The sequence below is a fragment of the Pocillopora verrucosa genome, chromosome 1 (genome assembly GCF_036669915.1).
Source record: "Pocillopora verrucosa isolate sample1 chromosome 1, ASM3666991v2, whole genome shotgun sequence".
NCBI classification, from domain to species: Eukaryota; Metazoa; Cnidaria; class Anthozoa; order Scleractinia; family Pocilloporidae; genus Pocillopora; species Pocillopora verrucosa.
Window position 1 is genome coordinate 21,043,507 of NC_089312.1, and position 7,302 is coordinate 21,050,808.

At 37.7% G+C, this 7,302-nt stretch overlaps 1 pseudogene; it reads right to left on the reverse strand.

Annotated features, from left to right (window-relative positions):
* Positions 1 to 318: 318 nt before the first annotated feature.
* Positions 319 to 2,883, reverse strand: LOC136278112 (galanin receptor type 1-like; annotated as a pseudogene).
* Positions 2,884 to 7,302: the final 4,419 nt, after the last annotated feature.

Genomic DNA, 7,302 nt, shown 5'->3' on the forward strand with positions numbered 1-7,302 from the left:
AAAAGTAAAGTATAGTTTCGGTGGTCCTACCTTTTAAACAAAGAGTGCAAAACTTCAATTTTGTCCATATCGCGCCGCTTTAGGATATTACGGGCACTTTGAAGCAACTACTAACGTAAGCAGCGCCTAGGTAGTGATAATTAGTTGTGCAACAGGTGTTTTGTAAATACTTATATTGTTTAAATGCTCTGCTTAGGGAATTTATAGGATGGAGACTTTTGCAGCGTGGAAATGATGACATGACATGGATTAGTTTGATTTTTTTTCAATCATCAGCCATAACTTGCTATTACAGTTGTTACTTTTATATTCGTCTGTTTTGCGCGGTAGAGTTACTGTACTCAAGAGAATATCTCGCCGTACACCGGTGTAAATACTTTTTCGCTGGCTGATCTGGATAAAATTGAATATTTTATTTACATAATTATGTCGTAGCACATGTAATTTATCATACCTATTAATACAGCAGAGTATAATAGGCTCCGCTTAGCTCTTCTGCCCTACTACAGCTACAGTGACAAATAGTTTTGATGTGCAAATTTAACTGCGTTTCATGTATCCAAGAAAACCCGAGCGTCTATGGATTATGCTCAGCCTTCATTATACAGTCATCCGTTTGCCAAAGTCATAAGGGGGCCACCTGACAACCACCAAATAGTCTCGAGCCCTTTTCCACATGGGAAGAGTCCTTTGATTGGTGAGCTTTACCCGTACATATTGATATTTCAGGCCTAAATGAAGGCTTCGTCGACTAGATATAAACATTTCGTAAACATTTTGTCTCAAATTATATGCTTACCATTCAATTGAAATCAAGTTTCTGATGGACTTAGAATCCTTCTGGTAACTTGTTCCATTTACCACAATGTTATTAAGTATGCAACAGATGTCTGCATGATTACTAAAATTAAAATCATTTCTTTCCTTCTTATCTTTTAGCTCGCTCAGTATAATTATTTTAACCTTCACTTTCAATATGGCCTATATTAGCGCTTGGATCTTAACCGTTGTCTTGATAACGATCAAATTTTTATAATATCATCATCATCATCATCATCACTATCATCGTCGTTGTCATTTTCGTCTTTGTTGTCGTTATCGTCATAAACTTTATCGTGATCGCTATTCTCAATATCTTTCTTGTTATTTTCAAATCCATGGGTCAAATAGTTATCATTATCAAGATAAGCAGAAATATACTTTACTTTGATGCACAGCTGATTAGAACTATCCGGCACAAAGAAAGCATTCTTTTCCCGTATTATTTGCCTTCCAATTAGAAGAGATATAATGCTTAATATAAAATATTTGCTTCTACTCTGTTAAAGAACATATCCGCCTGATCTTTTATAGTACATTTACTTAACTCACTGTTCTCTACAATGGAGTGTCATTACCAAATACCGTTATATTCAAGTCACTTCAAACTTTCAAAAGAGCCTCTGAGCTTGTAAAGTTTATGTGAACGGAGGTCCATTTCAAACTTTACACTCTATCAGAAGTTATAGAGTCGTAAAAATTTAGAGATAGCATTCAAGCGTAACACAAGCAAAAAAGATAACTTTTAAACCAAGTAACTAATAGTACTTCACGTTCATAATTGTCACCGTAACTTACTTGACATTAGTTTAAATCATTCCACTAAACTTGCAAATAAAATGAAGGCGAAGAACAGAAAGATAACTTAAAGAGATGCAAAAGTAATTTTATGCTGTGCCTTACATTCGGTGTTTGATTTATAGGCGCGTTACAAATACTTCATCAGTTTCAGTGCTCTTTTCCTTAGAGAGTTGACGAAATACGCCCTTTATGCCCCCTCGGCTTGGATCCCGCTCGAGAGTCGATGATGTTGGCCACTGTTTTATCTTCCAAGTAGGAATCCGATCTCCCGCTTTTCTCTGACATCTGACGAGGAGTCGCCTGAGTCCCTTCCGATAATTCTCGTTGAAGATGAGGTAGATACAAGGATTGACGGCGCCATTTGCATGTCCTGGCACGAGAAGTGTATACAGGAGAGAAATTGGCCAACATTTGATCTTTTCTGGAGCGAACGCGAACATTATCGACACCACATGGGCTGGAAGCCACGAAAATGCAAAGAGAAGAACGACGGTCACCAACATCTTAATTACAGTGACGTTCTGCTGTTGAATGCGAAGCTGTGACATGTTTTCCCCAAAGGCCTGTCGTTTCTTCAAGACTTGGATAATGAAGGAATACAAGACAGCGATAACAAAAAGAGGAAGTATGTAGAAGAACAGAAGTCTTGCCGTCACCTCATACTTATAAAAATATAAATTTTTTCCGAAATCGTCGCTCCAGGTGCCATAACAGAAATATTGCCCGTTTTTCCATGGACGAAATTTGTATTTGATCAGATAGGGTAGCGACATGATTGCTGTAAGGAACCATACTGAGACCACACCCAGTTTTACCTTCTTTTTCGAGAGAGGTTTCCTCATGACGTGCACAATTGCCAAGTACCTATCCGCTGAGATAGCCACAAGGGTAAAAATGGAGGCTACTAGTGATATGTTGAAGAGAAAGTTGAAAAATTTACAAGTGATATCTCCAATTAATCCTTCAAACCAGTAGTTGGACATATAGATATTCAAGACTGTCATTGGTACAGCAACCAAAGCATCCATTATGTCAGCCACTGCCATGGGAGATGATGAAATAATTGAAGGCAACTTTTCGAATGCGTCTTTTTGTCTTTGCTATCAAAATGATGGCGCAGTTTCCAGAGAGGGCAACAACGAACCCAAGAACATAAACGATGGTCAAAGCCAGCTTTGTCGCAAAGCTTTTTGAAATGAGCCCGAGTGTACACTGAGTAACGGCGTGCACACCACCTAGTGTTGAAATGTTGCTATTGTTCATAGCTGCAACTTATAAACAAAATACAATATTAATGTGTGGCTTCTGCTCGAGGCTAAAACACCTCACTCTATCATTGATTGAGCATGCTCATTTCCCGGAAATCAATGTATAAAATGATATTTTCACTATGTAGTTTAATATCCTGTCCTTCTGTTCAATAACTAGTTGATAAACATCATTGTAAAAACGAGTTGCTCAAGTCGCACTTGGCGAAAACTTTGGTAAGAGAAAACTGTAACATCTTCGATAGTATCTCAAATTAACCTGCTATACGACAGTGTGCGTTGTGCTACTGGTACACGCGCAAACAAGTCCTTGAAAAAAAAAAACGCTTTCCTGTATTTGGCTTACATTGTGGCGTTCTTAATTAGGACCTACCTGCTTTAAAATTCGTAGCAGCATGTATTTCTCATGGTTTCCCTTAACCGGCAATCTGAGAGTCAACTGTGAAAATTGCATGAGTAAGAAACCTTTCTTCAAGTGTTATAGGGGTTACCCCAGTTTTCGTTGACCTTTTCTTCAACTGGGATCGGATTTTTCGTCGATTTTGTTAAAAGTGGATGTAAAACAAGATTGTAACGTGCGCTAAGAGCACCACGGCTAGATGCAAGAGTACATTAGAAGTCGTGTCCCTCGATACTTATGAACATACATATGAACAAGACAAATCAACCAAGCTGTATATTCAAATCTGAATCGTTCGACATTCCATGCCAGAGTTCGCACTATTGTTTGATAAGAACAATAAAATGTTGCCGTTAGCTAGCGGGTTTTGAGTTGACCTTAAATATTCTTGTCTTGAAAATTATTTATGTCTGTACAGAATTCACACTCATACAATTTTATCACTTTGAACTGTATTTAGTTACAGTAAATGATAGCTGTTTTCAGAGTAGGAGAATATGGATATCCCCTCATGTGCCCATTTTCTTTTAAATGACTGTGCGACAAGAAAGAGGTTCTAGCTTACCATTAAGCTCATGTGAAGCCTGGACTTGTTAAAACTCAATAGTGCAGACCCGCCTCAGCGTAGATGGAAGAGTAAATGTGCTGTTTCGAAAAACCGGCAAAAACCTATATTGTTTACCACAACTGAGAAGTTCAAAAGCAATGAATTTAATCAGTTACAGAATTAACCGTAATCATTCAAAGACGAACCGATGATATGACTGTGACCGCCACCGGTCAGCCTCAGGCGCCGAGAGTGTATTTCCTCTTTATGAAGAAAAATTTCCTTGCTCCTTCTTGACTCAAAATAAAAGGATTGTCTTTTCTGCCACTAATTCAAAAACCTTTCCAATTCTTTTTAATAAAAAAGGGTATTTTTTTTTTATCCTAAGAATAATAACACTCATTTTGTAGCACTGTACATGTATATTAAAATTGTTCATCCACTAATTAAACTGTAAGCCTCGGTCACGATTGCAAATAAGCCGCCGTTTCCATTTTCAAAAGCAAAAGCCTTTAACATGATTTTTAATTTCTGCTAGTATTTAAGAAAAAGTGGAAACTGCTTGTAGTTGTGCTAATACCGTCTCGTTGAAAGTATATTCACTACAATATTGATTATTCAGAATTTGTCATCTCAATATCCCCAAAAGAGAACTAACAAGCGGAATTTCCGTCCGTGTATTCGGAAAGATAAAATCAAACTTTATTTTCATCGGACTACTTTTTACAGGCGAAAAGAAACAAATCTAAAATCAATTTAAAACATAATTTTCATGTAAACCGTGAATTAGATCGCGGGGAAAATTTTTTAGTACAGTTGGTGGTAAAATCGAAAAAAGTTAAAGTGCAGCCCGAACTTTGCATGGAACACTTTTCGAATTTTAAATTTTGTTCTCAAACGAATATGTGCTCATTTCTCCAATGATATTTAGCTGCTTATATAATTAGTTAGTTGACACCAAAGCATCTTATGAGTTCGAAATATCACATTTTACTTGGTCCAAAAGATAGGGCTCGCCGTTTCTTTTTTATTTTAGCTATACTTTCAATTGAAAAGAAAAAGAAGGCTACGAATTTATAAATTTCAAAAGCTAAAGCACAACCCAGCAACATTGATAATGCATTATTTTTCTATAACCTTTCGTATATTGTGCATTTATTTTGTTCGGTTGGCTTTGCCTCAGTTTAATTCCGCCTTATCTCCGTTATTATCCTTTTGGGCGATTAAATCAACCATAATTCAAACGTCAGAACTTTATGACGCACTTTCCTTTCCATGTGATTTGATGAAAAAAAAACTGACGGCTTGGATGTGGGAGGTAGTTTACAAATAACTCAATTGTTAATTGAAGTTCGCCTAATGTTTATTGGACGCACCACCCGGAGGTTCGTGCCAAATGACATTGCCTGTATTTCTGAATCCACTTGAAATGGACCTACGCAGTTGTGGACGATAAGCTTAAGAGATGTTTAAAAAGTATTCTTCTCAAACAAGTGGCTGGAAATATTTTTTGTTGATTCCTTGTTCAGCTGCATTGCACCATACGCTGAAGAAGAGAGAGGCTTGTCGAGCTTTGCCAAATGATTAATTGAATTTTCTCAAGCAGCACGTAGCCAAACCATTAAATGTTTGCATGTCTCGTACTGTTAGATGCTAGAAAAAGTGCTTTTTCGGATCGTAGTCATAACACTACAGAATTGCTCCATTGTTCCTCTGATGGCCTCTACAAGAATATGCATGAACAGGAAAGGAAATGTATATCAGTGCTTTGTGAACAAAAATGTTGATAAGTGCATGAAGCTCAAATCAAAGTGATAAAAACAAGTTTACCTTATCTTAGTTCCAAAGGCATCGCACAAAAAGTTTCGGTTGAATTATGTTTCAGTTGATAACTTACCATACCAGCACCTTCATTTCTTGTGAACGAGCTTACGAAGTAGTTAGAGTTTCTGTCTCAATGTAATTATCGTCGCATTGTAACAAATTAACAAATAGAGAAGCCTTGATTGTGCTCTGTTCCGTCAAAAGCAGACAGGAAGCGGCTAGAGCACGAAAGAAGTCTAGGGAGAAATACGAGACGTAGTCGAGTGTTTACCCCGACTTCTTGAGTGCTTTAGCCGCTTCCTAAGTGCTTTACAACAAAACAGATCACAGTCAAGGCTCCTCTGTTTGTTTTTGTGTAATAAAGAATCCGTTAAACTCCCCAACGAAACTTTATTCCTAAGAGAAAAACAGTGTCGTCAGCATGTTCTATACTCTCATAAAGCACGCTATAATAATCCAATCAGAATCTCTGCTTAGAATGGTTCAAATAATCTGATTGGCTGTACAAGACTAAAGCTTCCTAAAATTTCAATCTATGAAAGTTCAAAACCTCCAGTTCACCATTCTGTAATAGTTTTACAAATTCCAATCAGTTCGTCAGGTCGAACTTTTTGCCTTCAAGTTTTTTTAGTGTCTAATACAGAATCTAGAAGTGAAATTTTCAATGAAATTCGGCCGAATTGTGTCTTAATAAAAACACGCAGTTTTTTTCACATGACATGTAGAAAACAAACTGTTCCAGGCGAGTGTTTTATTAATCACCGGAACATGAAGATCGCTAGGGATGACAGCGCCGTAAAACCCCCGCTGCAGTGACGTCCTGTGGCCTTCCACTCAAACGCATCGGAAAGGATATCAGACGCAAGCTCTTAATTTTTTTCACTCGAAGGCGGTCGAGGTAGTTCCTGAGGCTTACTTCACTGCGATGACCGACGATCGCCTACAATGATCTAGCCGCGATGGCTCTCCGCGACATGATCGCAGTCGCTCTTACACCGTCATGATTTAGTATGAATTTTAACCATTATGCCAGTTGGAGTTTAATGTTTCATAATTCCCTGTTTTGTTTCTGTTTTGTTTTTGAACATGAAAATTTATATACTATAAATCGCGTGTTATCTATGTTTGATTTTTATTACCGTACGTAAGCTTGCAATCTAACTGAGCGTGAAAACCGTTAGAACTCGGTATGTCCATTTCGTTTCCTCTTTGAAAGTTTTTTTGTCTCTGCTCACGTTACAATAACGTAAATTATTGGCGCTTGGCATTTTTACACACCTTTGTTTGGTTCTTCTGTTGCACTTGCCGGCTCGTCCGAAATTTCCCCTTTCAATAACAAAAAAAAAAAAGCTAGAAAGAAGTCCCGGAAAAGGTCTGGTACAATTTGTCAGATGGCGTAACAGCTTTATAGCTCCGCTCTATGCTCTATACTCTCATAGAGGGTCTCAATGGGGTGATGGCTTTTAACGGCTATCCGGTTAAAATTTTGGCCAAGTTTCCGGCTATAACGGTTACCACCTGTCCATTGTTTCCACCAGAGTATTTTTTACGGTTAACTTTTTTACGACTCACGGTTAAAAAATTTGTCATTTTTACGTCGACGGCTAAATACTTTGGCCGTTTTACGGCTAACGGTTAACCCC